Below are 25469 nucleotides of genomic sequence, written 5' to 3'. Positions count from 1 at the left end.
TTTTAGGGCATGAAAAATATACTTATTCAAATATATCTTATTTAAAATGACATAAATTACAGTGGTTAGTCAAGATTCGATTTCCTCTAAAATATAAGATTTAAAATATTCCTTGACTTGCCAGGAATCAGAATCCTTCAAATTGTTGATATATACAGACGTACTTGTTTTCTGATGTAAGTCATTCTGGCTGTGTTTTATTTAGTGCATTAGTGACTACATTTATTAATTTCACAGGAACCAAAGCACTGCGTTGTATGAGGCCGCACTAGATGGTATATTTTTTTTCTCTTCTCAGAAAATAATTTTATTTTCAACCTTACTTTTCTACTGTATGGCTTCTTGCACTTTTAGTTTTATATCTTTGCCGGGGGTAAGGGGGGGGGGGGGGATGAGGATGTTTCCTTATATTATTCTGATAATATTTTACATTAAGAGTCTATTCTTTCTTAACTTGTTTAACTATTAAAACTTCTTTATGCAGAAAAGGTGTAATGAGTTCGATGTAACATTTCGAATGCGTTTGTTAAAATCAGAGGTAATTTTAACTGTCAAAGGAACATCCATGTCAGATTGGTCTTTCAATGAAAAGAAATCTCATGTCAAGTTTGAGTGCGATGGCTGGGTGTTCTATACATGCTCTGTGTTGCAGATATTTAGAACGCCTCCATTTCCACATTTGTTCTGAAATATAGTACGAAAGGACGTGGAGCCTCTGTGCCGTGGTAAAATATGGTAAAAAGGGGACAGTGTTGGTTGCCGTGCCCTAGATTTCCTAACTTAACTCACCAGATCTCATGCATGTGGATAGCAACATTGTAGCAGGAACCAAGAAGACCAATACAATCCTCTCAAGTTTACACACTGTTCAAATGTAACCCGCCAAGGAGTTCTGAAACAGTGACGATATCTTTACCTTCCTGTTACAACAGTGCCAACTCACAGGCCTGCAGGTTTTACATTTGTTTATCTCTGTTCCCCAGCCCCACACCTCAAGGCCCAAGATGAGTTGGTCAGCCAACTACCCATTAGGAAAAAAAAAAAAAAAAAAGAAAAGAAAAAAAAAATAGAAGAAGAAGAGGAAAAAGAGCAAAATTTTGTGTCCAAGGTCACTCTTGGACTCAGTTCCCCATGCGGCAATGCAACACACTAACAATTGAGTTGCTGGGCCGTCCCCCACAGTTACAAGTATTTCAAGGTCAATTTATCAATTTAACAGCTTCATCTTCTTAATCACTAAACTTCTGTCTCTTTGAGCTTGTGCTGAAAGAGTGTGGCTGCTAATTAAAATGGAGCTTTACTAGCAAGTACACAAATTAGATCCTGTCAGTAAGTTTATTCTAACTATTGGTCATTTCTAAATGCCTTTTTAATCCCCTAATTTTTACATTAAAATTCAAAAGCCTAACAATCTTAATCACCCCTACATCAAATTCATCATTAAGAACAGGAAGCCAGATGGTATAATTTTGATTTACCGGACTTCAGCGTGAATTAATGTACTGAGTGCCGATAATGAATACATCAAACCTGATATTGCAGAAACCTATGAATCTGGCATGTGAAATTAATAACACACTCTGCACAATGAAAGCATGTAAGCTTGTATAAAGCTGAGGAGTAATGGCCCCTTTTATTTTAAATGGTCTTTATTAGCCTTCTGTTTTGACTCTTAAGAAAAAGATGAGGCTTTTGTTTAGTAGTATACTTGTCCATTGTACAACTATTTCCCCCCAATGTAACACAACATGAGCAGAATTAGGATGATTAACAACAGAGCTTGTCTCGAGAAATTTACTCACACGGTTCTCCGAATAGCTGCTAGCTTTGCATTTATTTTGAGAATTATAACTGTACATATTAGAGAGAGTTCGGAAATTTCTGTAAAACATTGTGACCTATAAAATATTATGTTTCCTTATTACTGGATCAATGTTCATAATATATGTTATGCATAAGAACCACTCTTGTACATTAAACTTAATAAGAGATATAGGCTATTTTATCCCTATTGTTTCATTGCCACTAAAGGTGTACTGTTTTATATACCCAGAAATTAAATACATCCGTATCCAGTCATGCAGGTCACGTGTACAAAAGGAAGCTCATAACGGGCCATCACAAAGAGTTGCTCGCTACAGAGAAATTATCGACATCTGAAATAAGTTGAAGGTACTTTTTATTACTGTCTCTGCTAATTTATTTACATGTTTTCATTAAACGCATTTTTATTTTTGGTTGACTTGCAGACAGTTCCAATTTTTATTAAGCACTAACAGGGATTAGAAATAAAATACATCCATAAATAAAGTGAAAAACCTGTGGTGTAAAATTAAGACCTAAAGTATAATTTTTTTAGGCAACTTGAAGTTTATATAACATAAGTAGTTTCATGTAGTGAGCAAGAAATATGCACTATTATCTGAATTTTTTAAAACACAGACTTTATTAAATCAATTGTGACTGCTGTGTAAGAATACTCAGGTGGTTTTGCTTCTTTTTTCCCCCCTTTGTGCAGCAGGATCACAAATCAGCTGTCTAATGTGAGCCTGAAAATGACCCTGTGTAAAACACTTTGTAAATGATCTTCTGACTTTAATAACATTGAGGTTTTACCTCAAATTCAGAATAAATATCAATAGACAGTGTAGGGATCCAGAAATCTTTGCTTTTGCCTCAACCCTCTGTGTGATGGTATTTGAAGAAGGGGGAAATGCCTATTTTACTTTTAAAATGGTCAGAGGTGACCAGATGTTGCAGGTTAACAACAGGAGCTGCTTCTCTGCAGCACAGACCTCGTTTTTCACTGCTCTGCAGGTAGAGCAAATATTTCAGCAGCCCGGCTCTGAAATGAAGGCAGTGCCACAAATAGGATAATGTTCAAAAAAATGGTACAAACCTTACACTAAGTGCTATTTTCCAGATAACATTGCTCATTGGTTCAATCTATACTCACACTTGTAAGACAGTATAGAGGATAATTTGTATCTCTTAGAGGTACAGTGCCAAGATTTATTGCAGAATAGGGAAGGGATGTATTAGTGCTTTATCTTAAGGGTAGGGGAAATAAAAGCACTTTTTGGGCTCCTGGTATTTATTTTTGTGACTTAGCCTTCAAAAATGGTGCGTTTTAATAAAGATTAGGCTTTTAAGAAGTACACCTTTAAACCTTACATCACTTTGAATGGAATAAGTCGGTTATTTCTGGCTGAAAATTTTTCTTACTCCTAAATCTCTTTAACTGAAGCTCATTTGACAAACCTATTATAAAATGAATAAATGCAGCACTGTGTGATTTGTCCACTGTCAACATGTTAACACACTTTATTTGAAGGTAGATTGATGGAAGGTGGCTGAAAGAGTTTACCCTCCTGAGTTAAAGAATAGAAAACCCTTTTTTCTTAGTTTTTTTTTTCTTTTTTTTTTCTTAGAAGTTCACAAGAGTAGATATACAATTATCCTCGACTTGCTGATGCAAAGGAACAGAGCATTTAGTTTCTTGTCACTGTCTCTGAAATTCCTAAAGGTACAATTAGCATTTCATTTGACATAATGTTGAAAGGTTCATAGATTGATCTTCCCTAAAATGCAGCAAGAATTTTTTGAAATGCAAATTTTGACATTTATTAACTTTTATTCCAGATCTGTTTATAGACTGTAAAACTGTGCATATATTTAACTCGGAGAAGCTAAAAGGACAATGTTTAGGTGGATACTCTGTGTTATAATAAAAGTCTATTTTATTGTTTCAACAATGAAATTTTTATTATCAGAGATTTATGATATCAGCACAGCAGTTTTTACTGCATGATTCACAGTGTTTTTATAGATGTATATTCAACAAAACAAGGAGAGGAATGGGACCGCGGTGCTCTCTCTCTCTCAGGAGTGCATTTCCCCATTGAAATAATGTCAGCAGTTTTCCACCTTCAAAGCCCCGTGTTTTCAAATCAATTAACAATTCTAATTGTGCAGGAACAGTTGTTCACTTAGCTTGGCAAATGGGACAGGAAACATTATTTCCTTTCTTCGCCTAAAATGAAGACTTTAATCTTCTGAACCATATTTAACACAGAAAAAAAAAAGCACAGAACTGAAAAGTTAGACAGTTTGAAACTCATTGGGTTTGCGGGTGTGGGCTTGCTTGCCGCGTGGCCTGCATTCATTTTCCAGCCTCGCTGGAAGCCGGGAGTAATACGTTTTACATCTCTGGGCGGACAAACCATCTTCAGATTCATTTAGACTTTTTTCTTTAATCAGATTTTTATCTAGCCGGGCAGTTGTAAGAATTATTACTTTTCGGAGGTAGACACCAAACTCGGGCGGTGACCCCGGTGGCGACACTCGAATGCAGATCTGTATCAGCGGCCAGAAACCGCTGACACCGCACCTGCAGGAGCCAGGGCCGCTCCGCCACTTAGAGTCCTAATGTCATTTCCACTTAAAGAAAAAATGTTATTGGGATTAAAGTGCAACTGGTGAGATATTGAGCAGTGTGGTCCATAACACAAGGAACACAGGCAGTCGTAAGATGTTGTTAAGTAGGTACAGTTTAACCTTTTCTTTGTTTTTAACAAATGTATATTTGAGTGGCAGCTCATAATGTCTGTCCATGTTTATAAAAACACATAAATGCTATGATGAGAGCAGATTTTTAGTATCTCAGCGTCAATGGAGGAACGTGCATTAGTCTGTTTTCATTCGCTTCTGGGATTATTCAAATATATCCTTTCAGAAGGACTGCTTGAATTCTAGAATGAGTAAATGATATCCAGCAACAACAACAACAACAAAATATATATATATATATATATATATATATATATATATATATATATATATAATTTTATCCTCTTTCCCACACATCTTTAATTTAGTGAACTCTCTTGTATGAGTCTCGGCAAGATTGACCTATGACTCTTTATTCCATTTGAACCTTACTGTTTTCAGAGTACACTCATCCTATTTTTTATCTGGGGAGGATCCTAGCATTTCTTGGCCATGTTTCCTTAAACAGAATGCCATCGTAAGTAAACATGTAGGTTATTCCGTTCCCTCAGATAAAAATTAAAGTATACTCTTGGTATCCTCATAAAGATCAGATTTGCAGGAACACTGTGCATGAGTCAGGCTGCCTGGCGGGGACCGTTCTCTCAATGGAACTGCTCCCGCTGATTGAAAGCAGCGAGGCCCTCTCAGCTGATCTGGTTTCACACATAAGTGTGATGTTGGTGAGGTACACTGCAAATGCTTCTCAATGTAGTTCAAGATCATCAGTAGGTGTCTCTTGGGTTAGCACACAGTAGAGAATTCCAAAGCAGCAATACTGGTAAATATAGGACATCTCCATCCATATTTTTTCTCTTAAAACAACAAAAATAATTAATAGGGAATTTTTTTTTGTATATATGTAGTATTTTATCGTTGTAATGTAAATGACAGAAACTTGGCATGCATTTTAATCATGTTTGTGTTTTTATTTATTTATTTATTTTTAGAAACTATTTTCCATCAGCCTTATTTCCGTTCTGTTAAGAATCTGTGGAAGAACAGCTTAGGACCACTCATTAGTTGTTGCTACCCACTCAGGAGCCTGAGCAGTGGGGGCCGCAGACCAGTCTTCAGGGGCAGGCTGAGCACCCCAGTCTTCAGCAGGAAACTGCTGACTGGGCCCAGAGGGCACCCGCATGCCTTCACACCAGTCTGCAGCCTCAGGCTGCGCAGCAGCGACCTCAGGAGCAGGAGCCGTCCCTTCAGCCTGAGATTCCTCCTGGGTCACAGCCTTTTCAGCAGCGGCCCGCTCTTCCTTCTCAATCTCCTCAGGATCTCTGTAGAAGGGAAGATCAGGCATGACTTCCCACGGGTGTTCACGGGAGATGGTGCCACGCATGTGTCGTACTTCCCGGGCCAGCATCCACCACATCAGACCCACTGAGTGAACTCCCTTGTTGTTGCAAGAGATGGCAATGTCCACATAGCGCAGAGGAGAGTCTGTGTTACACAGAGCAGTGGTGGGCAGGTTAACATAAGGCGCCTCTGTGAGAGGCTGGAGGTCAGCCCTGGGGTCAGTAATCACTGAGAGGGCAGGACAGGGTTAACTCTTGGCTCCAATTTGTACTGTGGGGCAGGGCGAAGCCAACTCCTGACTCCATCTTGTGCTGCGTCCTCCATTTTGTATAACTATGTCACTATGTAATTGGACCGTAGCCCTCACCCAACCAATCGAGGTCAGCCAAAGCATTGACCTCACCACCCCTATAAATCCTTTGTTCTAGAGAAACCCGCTCTCTTTCTCCACCTTGCCGCTGCATATGTGTATGTGGGATTGAGCTCAGGCTAGCCTGAATAAAGAACTCTTTTGCTTTTGCATCAGACTCGGCACCCTGGTGGTCTTTGGGGATCACAAATCTGGGCATAACACCGCCAGAAGTCTTGGCACCTGTAAAGCTGCCTGGATCTGGTTGGTGAAGGTTCCAGGAGTGAAGCAGTGGGCAATAGGAGTAACTCCAGTGGCAGCAGCAAACTTCAGCACAGCTCTCTGGCCAGGATTCCTGGACGATATGACACTGACGTCAGCTGGGTTTTCTATGGCAACAATGGCCCGAGCTGCCAGCAGAAGCTTCTCCCAGGTCCTCTCAGATTGATGATGCAGATGCCATCACTTTTCCTCTGGTAGATGTGCTGTTCCCTTTGGAAGTCAAGGTTGGTGCCACCTAAGTGGGTTCCTGCTGCAAGGAATTTGAGGACCTCCTCCTTCATTTGCAGGACATCAAGGGCTCCGGACATTGTGAAAAGTTTCCCTTTAAGTTACGTAGGAACTGAGAACAATGCCGTGTGGAACCCTCCCTGGGTAGTGTGGAAAACGTGTTTTTTATTCTTATTCCTCACCCAAGGGTATATTTTATTTATTTTAGTTTTTATTTGTTTGTTTTTCTCAGAGAGGAAAGGAGAGGGAAAGAGAGATAGAAATATCAATGATGAGAGAGAATTATTGATTGGCTGCTTCCTGCATGCCCCCTACAAGGGATTGAGCCCACAGTTAATCATGTGCCCTTGACTGGAATTGAAACCCAGGATCCTTCAGTCCATAGGCCAACACTCTATCCACTGAGACAAACCGACTAGGGCATTGATTTTAAAGAGAGAGGAAGGGAGAAGAGAGAGAAAGAGAGAGAGAGAGAGAGAGAGAGAGAGAGAGAGAGAGAGAGAGAGAGAGAGAGAGAGAGAGAGAAAGAAACATCAACCAGTTGCCTTCTATACGTACCCTTACCAGGGATCAAACCAAAAACCTAGGTATCTTCCCTGACAGAGAATTGAACCCACAACCTTTTGGTGTACTGGATGATGATCCAACCAACTTAGCCACCTGGCCAGGGCATATTTATGTTTTTGAGAGAAAATATATTTTTTGTGTAGTCACATACTTATATAATGTGGTCATATCTCCCCAACCTTAAAAATCTTATTCAAATGCCACCTCATGCCTGAAGGTTTCCTGCCAAGTGAATGATAATAATAATAAACCTCTTCTTTCTGTATTCATGTAGCACTTTTAAAAATCATGTTGAATGTACTTATCACTTGTGACTTTATTTCTGTTTGTGAGTTACACTGAGCCCTGTGAGAAGGCAGACTATGTTGTATGCTATGATGTGCCCTGCAGGGAGGCAGGTATTGTGGACAGAGTGTGATGCACAATAAAGTGCGAAATGACTGAGTGCAGAAGCAGTTGGTTAACACAGGCTTATTGTGTAACAGGCTTTCTCATCCTCAGCACTGTTAACATTTTGAGCCTGATAAGGCTTAGTTGTGGGGCCTGTTCCGTGTATTTTAGGATGTTTAGAAGCATTCTTGACCCCAAACCACTGGGTCCCTGTAAGATCCCTCCCCCAAGTTGTGACCACCAAGAAAGTTTCCTGAGGTTGTCAAATGTCTCCAGGAGGGCAAAATCGTCACCCTCTCTCACCGTCCTCAATCCATGTTGAGAAACATTGATATATATGATAACATTCAAAATGCTGAAGGAAAAGCTACTATATCTGAAGGAAAACATAAACTAGTGATATAAACACTACAAAATATTTAGCCCTAATAAATTATTGATTACGTTCACAAATCTTCAGAGCTGTATCTTTCCCTCCCCACACCATCTTTATAAGTTTCTATTAATTATTACTTTTACTAATCTTATTAATGTGTATGTATTCACACTAAAATTCAGGGGCTGTGAGTTTTATGCCCACATTCACTTCTTCACATGTGGTTACAAGAACAGTTTCCTCACAGTAAGCTAAGTTTGGCTTGGCTAGGTATTCTGTAGTCGATCTTGTACCAGATATGTATTTCCAAGGGGAATTGAAGTTTAGCTATGTAGCCACCATGGAGTTTTATTGCATTATCTACATTTTCTTGATTTAAAGCTGAGTATGTCATAGCTGAGAGTATTTGTAATACCAAGTAAGATATTAAAGAAAAAATAAATGGAGTAGCAAATGTAGAGATTTCAACAAAGAAATTGTATCTGGAAGAAAAAATATAACTAAGACAAAGAGGAAATCAGGAGGAAAAGAGAGCTGGAGAATGTCTCATCAATAAAAATTAGTCATGCTTTGTGTGTCCCCCATATTTTTTCACAGATTCTCTCAAGCTTGAGCCGACATGCTTTTATCATTCCCTCAGCCTCCTACTTACCAAACAGAAATCTTTGCCTCTCTTTTTCTTTTATAACTTTTAACTCCACTATTAGTATTGTACTATTATTTTTTTTATCAAAATATATTTAAATATCATTTTACCATGCCTCACTTTCAAAAAGGAATAGTGATTTTAAAATGGGAATATAAGAATGGAAATTTCAGAAATGATCCCAAGAAAAATAAATATAGCAAAAATCGGAGATAATTTCAAAATTATTTACCCATTCATTCATTTTCCTTTAAGCAATATAAGGGGGGGGGGAAATAAAAGTGTCTTACACAAATATATTAATAATATGGTTTGATGTACTAATACAGACCTAAGTAGAAGAAATGTGGCAATAACAAAGGAGGGGTGGGAGAGGGAGATGGGTTTTGCAGATATCATTAACAAAGTGAACCCCATTAAGCCTATGGACTGATTGAAGATGGGAGCACAAAATTGGCTTCAATCTTTCTTGCAGGTAACATGAAGAGGGACACATGATGGGCTAAGATTTGGTGTCCTTCAGATGAAAACCAAACTATTGTTCCAAAGAGACAAGATGATATTTTACCTTAAGCTCAGGGAAACATTTTCCTTTGGGAGGGTAAACTAGTCATGATGAAGAATAAATTAAATTAATTTTTTACTTTTTAAATGATAAAATAGAAAACACTTGGACTTATATAGCTTTAAATTCTCCCAAGAAAGCAGAATACAAACTGAATAGAGAAAAAAGTTCCCTGTCACTGTCACTAAATTATAAGGGAAAAATGTGTCACATGAATGCTCATAAAAGAGACTTTAGGTTACATGATGTTCAAAGTCTTTCACTAGTTTTTGCAAAAGATACAGAATGGCTCTCCAAATGGATGAATGACTATTCTTCAAAAATGACCTTTTATAAAAGCTGAGGGCATAAAATTAAATCATAATTCAGCAAAGGCATTTTTCCAGAAAATAAGGTAATATGGTCCAAGTATATTACTTTCAGATGCCCTCACCTAGGTCAGTGATAGCATTTAGAGAGTTTTTTTTGAGGAATAGAAAGTTAACATCCCTTAGATCAATGGTCTTCAAATATTTCTGCCCCAGTTGGTACTGGATAATCCAATAGGAAAAGCATAGGAGAAAGAGGGAGAGAATATAGATTAAAAAAATCTAGAAAAATAGTTTTAATTTTTGCATACATGTAATTCTGTCATTCTGACCAGATTCATTTTTATTTAGCATAGACAAACTATTTTAATTTTGAAATAATGTAAGTAAAGACCACAATATTTTCAATGCCCTGGGCCTCTAATGGCCTCAAAAAACAAAACAAAACAAAACAAAACAAAAAAACAACAACTGAGGAAGAGAGTTTATATCAATAACAGTCATTCTGGAAGATGTGATTCTTGACTTAAGGAGTTAAGGTTAGTGTAGGTTAGGAAGTGAGAGAATGAAAGAAGAATAAGGTTGTGAGGAATGAAATCACATGGTTATCTGATTTTTAGTAATCAGTAGAATTTGCAAAAGCACTCAAGCTGATTCTCAAATGCTTTATCCTGTTGCCACCCTGCCTACCCACGTTATAACACTGCTTTCTTCTAAAACACCAGGATCTCTGCTGAGCTTCCCAAAATAGTTCATCCCAGTCAAATTACAGCTGAATTTACCCATGAGAGCCTCAAGTGCCCATCTTCTGAGCTATAAATTCAATAAAGGCACACCTCTCTTACTAGCTGTTCAAGTAGTAAATTCGATAAAGCTTTGAAAATTTAGAACTTCACAAGTATCCTTGCTCAAGCAATGAAAATTCACTGTAGTGGTGTAAAGGTGCATATTTTAAAAGGGCTATACTTTTTCTGAAAGAACAGCTTTAACTCATCTGAAATTGATTCTTCAAAGAACAAATACACAGATTTCTATGCCCTAATCCAGTGGTCGGCAAACTGCGGCTCACGAGCCACATGTGGCTCTCGAGCTGTCCTTTGGCAACCACCGACCTAGACTCTCGATCCCAATAATTACAGGCTGTTGTTGTTCCTTGTGAGTAAGCCCTAATAGTGGTTGGCAAACTCAGCAGAGTGGTAGGCCGCAGCTCGCGAGCCACATGTGGCGCGGAAGCCACAGTTTGCCAACCACTGCCCTAACCCATTAAAACATTTTGGGCACCTCAGTCACACACACACACACACACACACACACACACACACACACTCACACAAAAGGTAGAAGTGATTGTGATTAACTTCATTCTAGTTGATTTGCTAATGTGAGTCAGTGGTCAAATCTACCTTTCCCTGCAAACCAGCATCCTATAGTGAGTCTCTAGAATAAGAACTCATGAACCTACCCAGAATTCTTTTTGTAGACAGGAAAACAATGTGTTTCTACGTATAGTTATCCCATCTTTTCTACACTGAGTAAAGCAGGATTTATTCAGTGTAAGGAACAAGCTGCCCTAGAGTAAATCTTATATGAAGGTAGGTAGGTTTTGCAATTCTGTTAACAGATTGAGAGTCTTATTTTATGTTTGCATATGTAATTGAAAAGTTACTATTGTTGTTAGGGGTCTAACTTTGTGTTTAATGCTTCAAAAGTCAGAATTAAATGCTGAATTTAAAATGAACAGTATTAATAGAACTATTATCCTTTCCATATTATGGCTGAATTAAATAATCTCATTTATATCAATGGCTGCTACTCAATTTTTAAAAAAGGAAATATTTGTATGAGAAAAATAAAGTAATTAAATAATTTCTGTATTTATTTTCTGTTATTTTAGCTGATATATGGTACAATATCTATTTTTTCACATGCATCAGAATGAATGTAACAAAAAGTCTCTGACAATATCTCTATGATGACAGGAAGCATTGAAGAAGAGCTTGTGATTTCCATTTATTTAAAGAGAGGGTCCACAACATCTATGCCAGACTCAGTTCCCTGTTTTTGTCCCGTTTTGCTATGTTTCTGCATCATCTCCATTCAGTCAATTTCTGGCTTCTCTTTCTCTGATTTGATTGGAAACTTGAGGTTTTCCATCATATATTCTGCTCCTGACCTTGAACATGACATCCGCCTACTCGGTTGAATTTGACCTTGATCTAACTGTCCCTGATTAGTGAGTCCTTTCACTATGTATTCACTCTCTCTATATTCCTAAATTGTGATAATTGGCTCCTCTCAGAGCATGGGTTTCCCTGGGGATGACTCCATATTCTTTCTCATCCTTTCCTTCTTTACCAGATTTCTCAATTCAATTCACAAACCACAATGGCTGACTCCTTCTTGAGAACTGACATTATTGAGAAAGTGAAATATATGAGGGAAAAATAACTTACTTAAGACAGACATGTGAAAATTGGTTGAATATAATTAGGGTCTCCTAATCTTAGTGGAAAAGGAAGACCAACAAATTAGAAAAGTTTAGAATGATCTTCAGAAGGCATGCAGAGTAAACACATAAGGTCACAAAAATATTTGTCAAAACTACAGTCAAGAATGATGATGATAGGGTTAGCAGTTGTAATAGAATGGTTTTTTTATTGACTTACATGCATTTACTAAACAATATTTTAAAGGCAATATTTTTATTATCTACCTTTACTTCCTACAGTGATTACATTTTTCTTCCTTACAATACCTGCAATTGGGGAAATTCTATAAGTGAAGCATGCTTTTTTTTTTTTTTTTTTTTCTTGCTAGGTCCAAACAAAGCATTAGACAGTGGTAGCTTCTTCGTAAATGTCAATTACTTTTCCTTTTCCCTGAGTCTGGAATTATGCTAACATCTCTCTCCTTGAATATTCATAGACTCATAGAATATTTGATCTGGAGGAAAATTGAGAGATTTTTCTCATCACCCAATTTTCTCTAATAAATATGAAGACATTGTGGCCCAGAGACTTGAAGCGGTTTATATGAGGTTGCCCAGCAAGTTAATAGGACAGCCAAGACCAGAAGCCAAGTGTCAGCAGGAGGAAGCAGCATGAACAGAGCTCTGATTTAGGAAGACAACATATTCCAGGGAACAGAAGGAACTGTTTCCAGCCTGGAGAATTAGGGTCTTAAAGGCTATAATAAGGATTTAGGGAGAAATGAGAAACATTAGATGTTTATAATTAGATGGTGACATTCCATTGGCATTTTGAGAAACATGCATATAACAGACATTGTACTATGGAATTTCCTCATCAGACTGATTTGAACCAAAATGGGATTCAGAGTCTAGACTTTGGTAAAATGTATGAGCTAGTAATATTCTTCTAGGTATCTACCCATGGAAGTGACTATGGAAGAGCACTTTTGTACTTTAGCTGAAGGCAGTGTGATGGAGATGGGGAGAAGGAAGGTAAAGAGGGGAGGAAGAAATGGATGAGGCTGGGGAATACATGGTATCTGACCTCTGCTAGGTGGAGAAACTGGTTCTGTGGGCCAAAGAAGAGTTAGTTTCTAAATAATATGTGCAGAAGTTGTACTTATGAAATAAATTGTGTTCTGAGCAGGGAACAAAAGCCTGCTTTAAAGTGTGGCTCAAAATTGGGGGAGAAGCTATTTGCTTCCTGATTCTAGATTCTATTGATAGCACAAACCATAGTGCTATTTGGGAAGTTAGGGAAGTTACTAGTTGAGGAGGGCTGGGTCTGGAAGTAGAGTATTCTCAGAGAGATGGAATAATAGGTCATGATGAGGTTCCATGTAAAGAACATGAGGTGAGACAGAGATGGGGCACACATAAATACCTAAGAGGATATTGATAAAATCCTCTAGTCATGCACATGGGCTCCAGTAGCTATAAATATTAATATTATCTCAAAAGAATAAAGTTAGGTGACATATACATCACATGATTTAATTCTTTGAAAGATCTTTTGAGAATAGAATTATTGTCCTTATTTTCAGATGAGGAAATAAATACATAGAGAGGTTAAATGGTTTCTTAAGGTCACAGTTAATAAAGGATAGTACTGGAATTCAAACTCAAGCCTTGGTGACTTCTCAGACCAGTGTTCCTTAAGACCATACCACATTGCTTTCTGGATGGTTGGTACATGCTTTCTGATCATTTGAGTATTCTAGATGCAAGGTGGCCAGTTTATTTATTTACTTATTCATTTGTTTACTTAGAAAGGCATCATAGAATTGTGGGAAGAGTATGGGCTTTGAGCTTAGGTCCCAGCACTGCCATTTTGAACTATAGGCACACAGAAAGTCACTTCTTCTCTGTGAGCCTTGGTTTCCTTGTCTGTAAGGAGGAATATGAATATGATTTTATAATACTGATGTGAAGTGTAAATGAGTTGATAAATATATAGCTCCTATTACAATGCTGAGGACATAGTTGGTTCTGACTAAATAATAGCTATTTTTATTATTGGCAATTCCTGAGATTTTGCCTGAATTTCTTGCACCCAGGAGAGAAACATTGTAGTATATGTCAGTGCAGAATACCAACAGATCACATGTCAGTGCTGTCAGTTCTTGCTTTGTCCTGCATCTTCCCTAGCTCAAAGTAACACATGGAATTTCATCGTTTTGACTTCTTTCACTAGGGACCAAACTATGACATCTTTCTATAAAAGGAAGGGGATGGTATTGACCTACATCTTTACTCTTTGGCAAGTACCCACATTACATGTTTATTGGCAGTTAGAGTTCTTTCTTAAAGCATCTCACTCTATGGCTAGAAAGGTTCCTTTCACTTGAAAGGAAATCAAAGAGCATTCCTGTATAAAATTCACTGAGTTTTTCTTAACTATGCATTGTCATGAGACCATATGGCTGTAAATGATTTAGTTTTTCATGAAAAATGGATTTAAATAAAAAATGAAACCTGCTAAAAAGAATTTGCATACTTGATGAAAAATAAAGGCAATAAAATGTTTAATCTGGCTGTGAGAAATGTACTGGGATTTCATAAGCAGCCCTTACATAATAAGGAAATACATTTTCATTATGACTGTTGCATTACCAGTGTTATGGAAACTTGGCCTCTTTAAATAAAGACACAGAAAACTGAAGCGTGAATGGCGTTCACTCTAGGATTCAACAAATCTGGCACATCTGGAAAATTGTGAGGGAAGACTTGCCTTGGTCCATGTCAATGAGGAGCCTACCTGGAAAAGACTTTGACTCTGGGAAGAAATGGGATCGTGGGATTGAGTGGAAGAAGAGAGCTTCTGATCATAGCACTGTGCAGGTGCACGCATTGATAAGAACTGAGAAGGTACATCTATAACAAAAGAACAAGCACGTACTTAAAGACTAGCTTTGCTAAAATCTCCTTGAGAAATTGACAGGAAAGTGATTCAGCGGCACAGAACGCAGTAGGGCTGACCTGGGAAAAGTCATCTTAGCCCAGATGCTGATTGGCATCAGCAACAGTGAAGTTGCCTTGAGAGAGCATCAGCTTAGAAGGAAGCCATGCATTAGAAGGGAGCACAGAAGGAATATCGCCACTGCTCAGTAACAGGAAACAGAAGGATTAGAAAGCGATGTTCACATGAAAGGTCCCCTGGGAACTCTTAGAAATATTTGGGGAGCGTTTGAGATGAAGGGTTCCTAGGAAACTGATGTGGTAGAGAAAGGAACTATTATAATGACTCTAGCTTTATCCCAAGTGGGTATTATAAGTTACATATCAGGTTTCTTTCTCATTTAAAAAGCTAACAAATCATGTTATAAAATGCAATCCCTGGTCATGAGCTTCCTTTAATGGATACAATGTAGGTCAAAGCATATCTAAAGCTTATTGTGCCACCACTTTGAATTGGCATTGAAGAGGCAACATTGGGAGAACATCACAAAAAAGAAAAAGAATGCAAAAATAAGAGCATGACAGTATTAATTGCTAACCAACTTGGAAAGAAGCTTATTTCTCCATTTATTGCATCAATTAGATAACATCTGCTCCTCACTGAAAGATTTGTATCATTCTAGGGAATGTCCAATGGTTACAGGCAGGACTGGGGATGACTCCACCCCCACCAGGTACTCTAGCTGGCTTCATGCCGCGGAATTCTTTAGACGTCAGCCATCCTGAAATATACTCCAGGCACCTGGGGAAGCCACACGAAATCTCAGGGGAAATGGATTATTTCTGAGTCGGCTTCTTAAGCTTCACTCTTCACATTTTTTTTTTCTAATGGTCAAAACACTTCATCCTTCCCCCACATACATAATACATTTATTTGGGATTAATGCTTATTTGTTTCAATTTGTTATAGTTTTGAGGTTCTTTAGATCTAAAGATATATGATGACATGAAAGACCATGTAAGAAAGGTGTTGGCCATTAAGAATCTGGAAGGGTGGAAAGTAGTAATTTTTTATATTTAATGAGAGACACAAGTGAGGAGACAGACCAGTGTCCTCAGCTTGTGATCAAGATATTGAGCCCGAGTTAGAGCATCATTTCATGCATTCTCTGTGACTTGTTGCACCTTTGAAGAAGATTTGTAAAAGGTACTATAGATTCGTGGTTAGGAGCGGGTGTGCTTTAACCCTGAGTTTATATGGTTCCTCTATGTCCTTGTTGGGTGATCATGGGTAAGCCATATAAACCTCTTTGGAACTCAGTTTTCTACCTTCAAGGTTGCAACCATGCCTTTGTGCTACGGTTGCAGTGAATGTTCTATAAATGTTTGACACATTGTAAGAATTCATTAATAGTGGTAGACTGTTAATATTTTGTTATAGAAACCAAAATAGCTTTCATGGCCATTCAAAAATCAGAGATAGCCAAGAAGAGAAATTTGAAATAGAAAATTATAACACACAGAGACCTTTTTGTTTTTAAGTGTTTTTACCTAGGTTAGGATTAATGGTGACAAAAATAAATTGTGTTTCAAGCTTCAGAGGTCAAAGAAGTTCTCTACACATATTGTCACATTTTAAATTTATAATTGCAGATGGATATACATAGCCTTATTGAGGTCGAGTGCCAGGACTGGAGCCACACAGGTGTGAAGTGGCAGAGTTGAAAAATGTACGGAGAGTTTCTCCTTTCAAAGCCAGTGCTTCCCAGTTTATTATGTACCTCTTAAATTAATCTGTTAAAGTTTAAAACTCTCAGGGTTTCAAGTATAATTGAAAGATGCATTTTGTATCAATAAATATTTTCAACACATCTGCTTTTACACAGACTTTGTGTCCTTCCTTGTATTAGTGAACAAAACGTTGTCAGTGATGCCTAAACTATAGGCAATCTCATGATCCTATGATTTCAGAGAACCAATAGTTAAAAGGTCATTCAGTGTATGGAGTTGGTTAGCTCAGGATATCGGGAGTGGTGTAAGGACTGAATCTGTCAGAGCTTATGATAGTTCAGAAAAGAATAACAAAGATTACAATCTTTAAGTAAAATATTACTCTTTTGCTAGAATCTTGTTGAGATTTTAGTCAAATCAGAAGTTACTAAATAGCTTCAGGTGTATAAAAAACAAAAATCTGAGACACTGCCACAGTTAAGAGGAAGCTAAGAAGACATGATAAATATAAGGTTACATCCTGGTTGGAATCCTGGAACAGAAAAGAATAGGTTAGGGGAGAACTAGTGGAATAAAAGTAAACTATGGAGTGTAGTTAGTAGTAATGGACCAGTGTTGGTTTCTCAGTTATGAAAAGTGCACCATGGTCATGTAAGATGATAGAATTGAGGGAAACTGGGTGAGGAATATATATGAATGCTCAGTACTAGCTTTACAACTGTTCTGTAATTATAAAGTTATTCCAAAGTAAAAATGTTATTAAAACTGAAAAAAAAAAAATCTTTCTTAGTGTCTGAGATTAGTTAATTCTGTATAACTTCATTGTCATGTATAAGAAACTTCAGTTTCTTTTCTTCTTTTCTTTTATTTCTACTTAATATTAAGGTTACATAAAGGACCCATGACTCATTCTCTCCACCCCCCAAAATGTTTCTAAATCTCTGACTTGCTCTTGATCTGTCTTTTGAAAATGGAAAAGCAAGCATAGATGCTGTGATTCTAAGTGGAGATTCTTAGAACCTCTCTAATAAGGTTTTTGTTTTGTTTGTTTTCTGCTAGTACATTCATGTAGTTACTAGAGGCCCATTGCACAAAGAAATTCATGAAATAGGCCTTCCTTCCCCTGGCTGCTGGCACTGGTTTTCCTCCAGTACCCACAAGTCAGGTTTTTGTTCTGCACCATCTTCAGTCTTTGCTCTGGGCAGAGCACTGCTCCTGTAGCTCCCTCTGCCCCCAACTCTCCCCCTCACAACAGGCTTCCTGCACACACCCTCCCCCCTGCCACTCCCTGTCTGCATTCATGCTGCTCAGAGGCCTGAAGTGGTTGGGGTAGCCACCATCTTAATTTGCATACTCACTCCTGATTGGCTGATAGGCGTAGCAAAGTGATGGTCAATTTACATTTTTCTCTTTTATTAGTGTAGATAACTTATTGAGAGCCTACTATATCTCAAGGTGAGATAGTAGTTTCTCAATAAGTTATCTACACTAATAAAAGAGAAACATTTTGATGTGCTGGGGACACAAATAGAAGGAAAACAAAGTCCTTGCCTTTAAGAAGGGCATGCTCTTGTTGGGTAAGCAGATACACAGTAGGGAATTACAATGGATAGAAATGAAGAAAGACTATCAAGGGATGCCAGAAAAGGGACACAGGCACTTCATAAAGTGTGAAGGGATTCTGATGGAAGTGAACTCTGAACTGAGTCTTAATATAATGTCCCCAGAATGGAGAACAATAGCTGAGGAGGTGGCCATACGAGCAAGGATGTTTCTGGGCAGTAGACAGTGCATCCCAGAGCATCCTTGTGGGAAATATATGCTGACCTTGGAGTGTGAAGGAGACAGAAAAGGGTAAGCAGACCTCCAAACATGAAGGGGCTTAACTCCAATGGTGTACAGATTAGATTTCACCCTCTTTCTAGGAAAGGAAGCAGGCTTCACCTTTGATACCTAACTTCAAACCTAATTGTCATTCTCATCCATTTGTTGTTGTTGTTGTTGTTGTTGTTTTTGTTAATCCTTATCCAAGGATTTTTTTCCACTGAGTTTTAGAGAGAGAGATAGAGAGCGGGGGAGAGAGAAAGAGAGAGACAGAGAGAGAGATGAGCAAGACACATTGATTGGTTGCCTCCTGCATGTGCCCCACCGAACCCACAACCCAAGTACATGCACTTGACCAAGAATAGAACCCATGACCCTTTGGTGAGCTGGCTGAAATACTATCCCCTGACCCACATTTGCCAGGGCTTCTCTATTACGTTTCAGTCTTCACAGGGGGTGGGGGAGTCTTTAGCTCGGCCTGCATTATCTTCAATCCAGGACCCCTTGGGAGATGTCCGACTGTTTCTCGCAATCAGGACCTCTGTCTTTTAACTGCTTGCCTGCCTTCCTGATTGCCCCTAACTGCTCCCCTATTGGCCTGATCACCCCTAACTGCCTCTGCCTTGCCCCACACTTGGGACCCAGAGTTCCCTCCTCTGGCTGGCTGCAGGCACCCAGGACCCAGGCCAGCTTTGCCCTGGCTCAAGGCAGCCACAGGGGACTGTGGGTGGGTGGCTTCACCCTGGCGGCAGCTGCTGGTGCCCAGGTCTGTAGTGACCATGGGCCATGCTGATTGTTCCTCTTCCGAGCTGTAGGCACAGGCTCAGCCATTGGTGCCCAGGACTGCAGGATGGGCACCTTATCCCTCTCCTGGGCCACAGCCTGGCTGATTCCCATTCCTCTCTCATGAGCTCATTGGTGCCTGGCTGGTCCTCATTCCTCTCTCCCCAGTGTTGACTGTCTGAGTGGTTACAGCATGATAACATTTGCATATTTTCTCTTTATTATATAGGATAATCAATGTTTAGTCTTAATAAAAAAGCAACTTCATTGTAGCCTTCTGGATTTTGAGATCTGGCAAATTGGTTAAGAACATAGGATTTAGAGTCATATTTTACCTGTTCATACTCTCTTTTCTAGCATCTCTGTATCCCTCAAACAGTTCTCATCTGTAAAAGGGGTTATAATAATGCAATCTATTTCTCTGGGTTGCTGCAAGGATTGAATGAGACCTAGTGCATGCATGGTGAAAGTACTCAGTTTTAGTACTGCGTTGCCTAATGTATTATGTAGTTGAGCAGTTCAGAGAGCACTTTGCAAACAAGTTGCCTGGAGTTATATCCTGGGTTTGTCACTTACTGGTCCTGTAACCTTGGGCAAGTTTCTTAACTCTTTGTACTTGTTTCTTCATCAATAAAATGGGCATTGTTTTGTTAAAAGGATGGAACAAACTGATATTTCTGTAGAGTGCTGACAAGAGTTCCTGGCATGAAGGTTTATTATAAGAAGATTGCATGAGTTTATGCACATACTAAGCACTCAAAGTGTCAGCTATGCTTATTATTACCTATAACTGCAACCTAGTGCTTCCTTCCAGCATGCTCAGGCAAGGAATGGAGACCTAAACTTGAGGCCAGGCCCAAAGCTATCAAGAAAGCAATTGTTTTGTGTGTGTGTTTTTGGCTCATGTCTGCCAGCAGAGGTCCTCAATCAAACAGATCACTTATTACCTCCCAGGCCTGCTATTTTTACTCTTGTTCAAAATAATAAGAAAAAAAAGTATCTAAAAAATAAATACAAGTAATTCACTACACCCCTTCAAAAGCTTCATTCTAATTTTAAGAGAGTTTCATGGAATTTGGGAAAGAATTTTGACATCTTCTTCCACAGATCTTCATTCACTTCTCAGTATGATTTTATATGAGTTACTGATTTGGGTTGTTTTCCTGAGCAGAATGCAAGGGTGATTCCTTTCCTGGGTCCTTGTCCAGATGGATTGGAAGAATGAAACAATGGACAAAAGATGGTAGGAGAAAAGGGTGGGAATTTATTGGCAGTATATAGAGACTCCCACGTGGGGAGAGAATCCGAAGGGGGTAACCCACAAAGCTCCTTTTTGCTAATGTTTATAAAGGCTGTTGTTCTTTGTCTCTTGATACTATCTTCTGATTCGTCACTCCTTTTGCAGAATATCAGCTTCAAAGCCCAAATCCCACGTGGCGCACCCCTTTTTTCTCCCCCTTATAACATTTCTCTATCCTCTGTGAAAATCTGTTTTTCTCTTTCTGCCATTTGTCAGCATTTTTTTATTCTCTGTCAAAGTTTGTTTTCTTTTTCTCCATACCCTGTGGCTTTTCCCTATCTTCTGTGAATGGATGCTTTCCTTTCCCCTTATCCCATGGCACCTTTGTGGCACCTTTCTATTCTCTGTGAATTTATGTCTTATGGTGGCTCCAAGCCCTCACCTGTGCATTCCTTCCCCATGGACCTTCTTTATTCCTAAAACTCCATAAACTTGCCTATTTTATCCCTAAAACTTCTTTCATTATTGTAACAGGTGGAAGCACTCTAATATTGCAATACCGTTATGTTATAGGATCACAAATGGCTAAGCTTACATATGCACAAAAATTGCACCTGCTTACAATTGAGACTTAAACAGACTCAGATAAAAATGAAATGAAAAAATTTCCCCAACTTATTCTCATATAATTACTAACTAAAGAGACCCCTTAAATTGCATTCCTCTATTTTTATTTGGGCCCAGGATTCAAGATAATTATTATCTGTGATATTGAGATGTACTGAACCATACAAAAATAATTCTTCAAAGATACACTCTACAAACCATTGAGCACCATGAATAGGACTCTTGTCACAAATACAGATTGACAGGTCATTCCTTGGCATTTTCACACAATATGGAAAATCATCCTGAACTGGCAGGTGTAAAGTTTCTAGATTCTCACTTGACAGAATAATTTAGGACTGATTGTGACTGATAATAGGCAAAAGATGTACAATAGACAATAGCACCCAAAGAAAGAATATAATTTTATTCAATAGCAGCTGGAAATATAAATATTTTAATAGAAAGCTCTCAACAGCTTAATGCACATAGAATTCCAAGTGCCACAATATAGTAGATTATCTTTAAAATATCACAAAGTGAAATATCAGCAATGCTTTCCTCATGATTGATGCTGTCCTCCCAAAGTATCTCCTTCAGATTTCTCTGACTTCCTGGTTGGCAAATGTTTTTGAAGAAAAAAGTTTGCCTTTCTCTCTTTATGTAAATGCTAGCTCCTGCATTCCTCTGATGTTGTCCACCCAACAGATAAGCACAGCAGCCATCTCTGCCATCTTTTGTGTGCTTACGATGTTCTATAATAACTCCAAATCAATAATGAACTTCATTTTCCCCTCTCTTTATTCAGCAAGAAGAGAGATTGGTACTGTTGTCACCAAAAAAAAACTCATTTGGTAAAACGATCTTCTTTTATAACTAACCCCCTTGGAGCTTCTTAGGCCAATGGTGGCCATCTGATATCACATGAGCAACAGATGACTTAAGTACCCATTAGTCTGACTGTGTTCTCAGGGGTATTTTATCCAATAGATCCTCCAAAAATGTGCCCTAGAACAGTGATTCTAAAACTATAATGTACATGTCAATCACCTGGATTCTTGTTAAAATGCAGACTCTAATTCAGTAAGTCGAAGTAGGGCTTGAGATTCTGCATTTCCATTAAGTTTCAATGAAATGTTGATCTACCTTATCCAAAAACCACCATTTGAAAAACAAGGTTCTAAAATATTCAGAACAACTCAAGATACTAGATAAGGCATTGACCTGAACTCTACCAACACATTTATTTGCACAATAACTTGTAACCTCAATATATTAAAAACATCCAATCTTTTAAAAAAAATCTTTATTGTTAAGAGTATTACAAATGGCCCTCTTTTTCCCCCCCATTGCTCCCCTCCACCCAGTTCCCAGCCCAGACCAGGCCTTCACCACCCTATTGTCTGTGCCATAAGATATATATATATATATATATATATATATATATATATATATATATATATATATATATGATCTTTGGTTCATCTTTTCTGGTCCTCCTTCTCCCATCCCTTTGAGATTCATCAATTTGTTCCATGTTTCCATGCCTCTAATTCTATTTTATTCATCATTTTATTTTGTTCATTAGATTTCTTGTACATTTATTTTTAGATTCAATTGTTGAAAAGTATGTATTTATTGCCATTTTATTGTTCATATTTTCAATTTTTCCCTCCTCCTCCTCCTCCTCCTCCTCCTTCTTCTTCTTCTCCTTCTTCTTCTTCTTCTTCTTCTTCTTCTTCTTCTTCTTCTTCTTCTTCTTCTTCTTCTTCTTCTTCTTCTTCTTCATAAAGAATGCCCTTAACATTTAAGTAATATGACTTTGGTGGTGATGAACTCCATTAGCTTTTTCTTGTCTGTAAAGCTCTTTATCTGGCCTTCAATTCTAAATGATAGCTTTGCTGGGTGGAGTCATCTTGATTGTAGGTCCATGCTATTCATCACTTTGAATATTTCTTGCCACTCCCTTCTCTCCCACAAAGTTTCTGTTGAGAAAACATCTGACAGTCATATGGATATTCCCTTGTAGATAAATTATTGCTTTTCTTTTGCTGCTTTTAAGATTCTCTTTTTGTCTTTAACCTTTGGCATTTTAATGAAGATGTGTCTTGGTGTGGGCTCTTTGGGTTCCTCTGGTTTGGGACTCTGTGCTTCCTGGACTTATAAATCTATTTCTTCTACTAGGTAGAGAAAGTTTTCTGTCATTTCTTCAACTAGGTTTTTAGTATCTTGCTCTCTCTCTTCCTTCTAGTACCCCCATAATGTGAATATTGGTATACTTGAAGTTGTTCCAGAGACTTGTGGGGTCAAACCCTGGGTTCAAAATAAGACCACTAGAGGCTGATTATTGATTAAAAAAAGCAGGCAAGGATTTATTGAAAAACTGGCCAGGACAGCCACAGGTGGAGTCCACAGGACCGCATTGTTCCAGGTAGGCAAGTCTTTTTGAAGGTTCAAACCACAGGAATTTTCCTTTGTTCTAAATTCTAAAGGCTGGGAACATTGGAATGTGACCCTATCTTGCTGATAATACAGAAGCAGAACTCAGAGGTTAATCTCTAAAAGTTATCTATAGTTTCTACCCCTGAAGCTACTGAGTCAATGGGAATCAATTTCCTATAACTACTCTATTGTTTAAGCAAGTAAGCAAATGTCGAAGCCAGATAATAGGGTTAAAATTCAAACAGCAGTTTTTACCCAAATATGATTGCTACCATATTTCAGGTTCCTTAGACTATCTTTATATTTTTGGATTTTTTTTCTTTTTGCTCTTCTGATGTTTTTGCTTCTTCATATTTCAAATATTTGATTTGATTATCAGAATTCCCTACTGTTGAATCCTTGTAAATGATTCTTTATTTCAGTTATTGTGTGCTTGATTTCTGACTGCTCCTTTTTCATGTCTTTGAAATTCTCACTAAGTTCTTTGAAAGTCTCATTAAGTCCCTTGAAACTCTAATTAAATCCCTTAAGCTCTTATTAAGATCCTTGAGTAAACTTATATTTATAACCATTATTTTGAACTCTGTCCAGTAGTTTGCTTGCTTCAATTTATTTTATTTGTGACCTATTTCTTTGTCTCCACATTTTGGTTACTTTCCTTTGTTTGTTTCTGTGTATTAGGTAGAGCTGCTATGTCTCCTGGAATTAGTAGAATGGTCTTGTGTAGTAGATGTCCTGTAGGGCCCAGTGGCTCAGACTCCCCTGAGACTCAGTCACCTGAACTAGGCACACTAGGTGCACTCCAGTGTGCTGTGTGCACAATCTTGTTGTAGTTGAGCCTTGATTGCTATTGGCATGATTGGAGGAATTGACCTCTAGACCAACTGGCTGTGAGGACCAGCTATGACTACAATGGAAGAGCTACTGTGCAGGAGATACCCTTATGGAGCAGGATTTGGTTCTGTATAGTTTGGTACTCACTGAGTCTGCACACTGAGTGTGTCATTTGTGGATGTGTAGAGTTATAATCTGGTATGGTCTGAAGCTGTCCACTGGGTGCATTGTCTCTACAGCTACCAGGGAGATACAAAGTCAGCCACTGCCTGCAACCAGCTGGCAGGAACTACAGAGAGGACTGCACATGGCTGCTATTTGTTTGGGCACAGAAGTGCCCAGGCAAGGGCCAGCTATAAAGCAAGGCAGGCTGGTGCTAGTTCCAGGTCTTAGTCCTTTTACTTATAGGTTTGGGGCACACTGATACCAGCTGCTGCTTGTTTGAGAGATTTTAATGAAGTCTAAAGCCTGAGACAGGACAGGCAATTCATATGGAAAAGCTGCTGCAAATAGCTTAGATGGGACTGCAAATTGGATGGGGCAGGGCTTCAGGAAATCATCAGGGAGGAGCAAACAGTGTACCTAGGCCTTGCGGATATAAACTCAGATAAGGGTGCCAGTCAGCTCTCTGATGAGGGAAGTCCCAGCAAAATAATGTCCCCTGTGAGCACTGAGTATCTGCCCAATGCCAGATAATCCAGTTCCTCCCTCTGTGTCCCTGGTTCCCCCACCCCCACAACCCAAGCCTATGCCCCAGCTCTGAAATTTATAGGGAGAAAGTCCACGTAAGTTCATGTGCTGGCCCTTTAAGAGGAACTGTTGGGTCTCTAGCAGCCTAGCACCCTCAGTGTCACTCAGTCACACTCCCTGCTAGTTTTCATAGCCTGAAATTTTAGGGACTTCTTTTCCCAGCTCTGGAACTCTGGGCTGGGGGAAGGGAGGAGGGCTGGGGAACTAATATAGGGCCCCTTAATAGGACCCTACTTCTCACTGGAGTTCTTGAAGATATCCCTCCCAATTTAAAATAAAATAAAGTAAAGTAAAATAAAATAAAATAAAATAAAATAAAATAAAATAAAATAA

The 25469-nt window shown here is 38.5% G+C and overlaps 1 pseudogene; it reads right to left on the bottom strand.

The window, feature by feature from the left end:
• Window positions 1–5491: 5491 nt before the first annotated feature.
• LOC118730562 lies at window positions 5492–6856 on the bottom strand (annotated as a pseudogene).
• Window positions 6857–25469: the final 18613 nt, after the last annotated feature.

This window comes from Pipistrellus kuhlii, unplaced genomic scaffold (genome assembly GCF_014108245.1).
Source record: "Pipistrellus kuhlii isolate mPipKuh1 unplaced genomic scaffold, mPipKuh1.p scaffold_m20_p_3, whole genome shotgun sequence".
Taxonomy (NCBI): domain Eukaryota; kingdom Metazoa; phylum Chordata; class Mammalia; order Chiroptera; family Vespertilionidae; genus Pipistrellus; species Pipistrellus kuhlii.
Note: the sequence above shows the minus strand (reverse complement) of the source record. Positions and strands in the feature narration are given on the sequence as shown.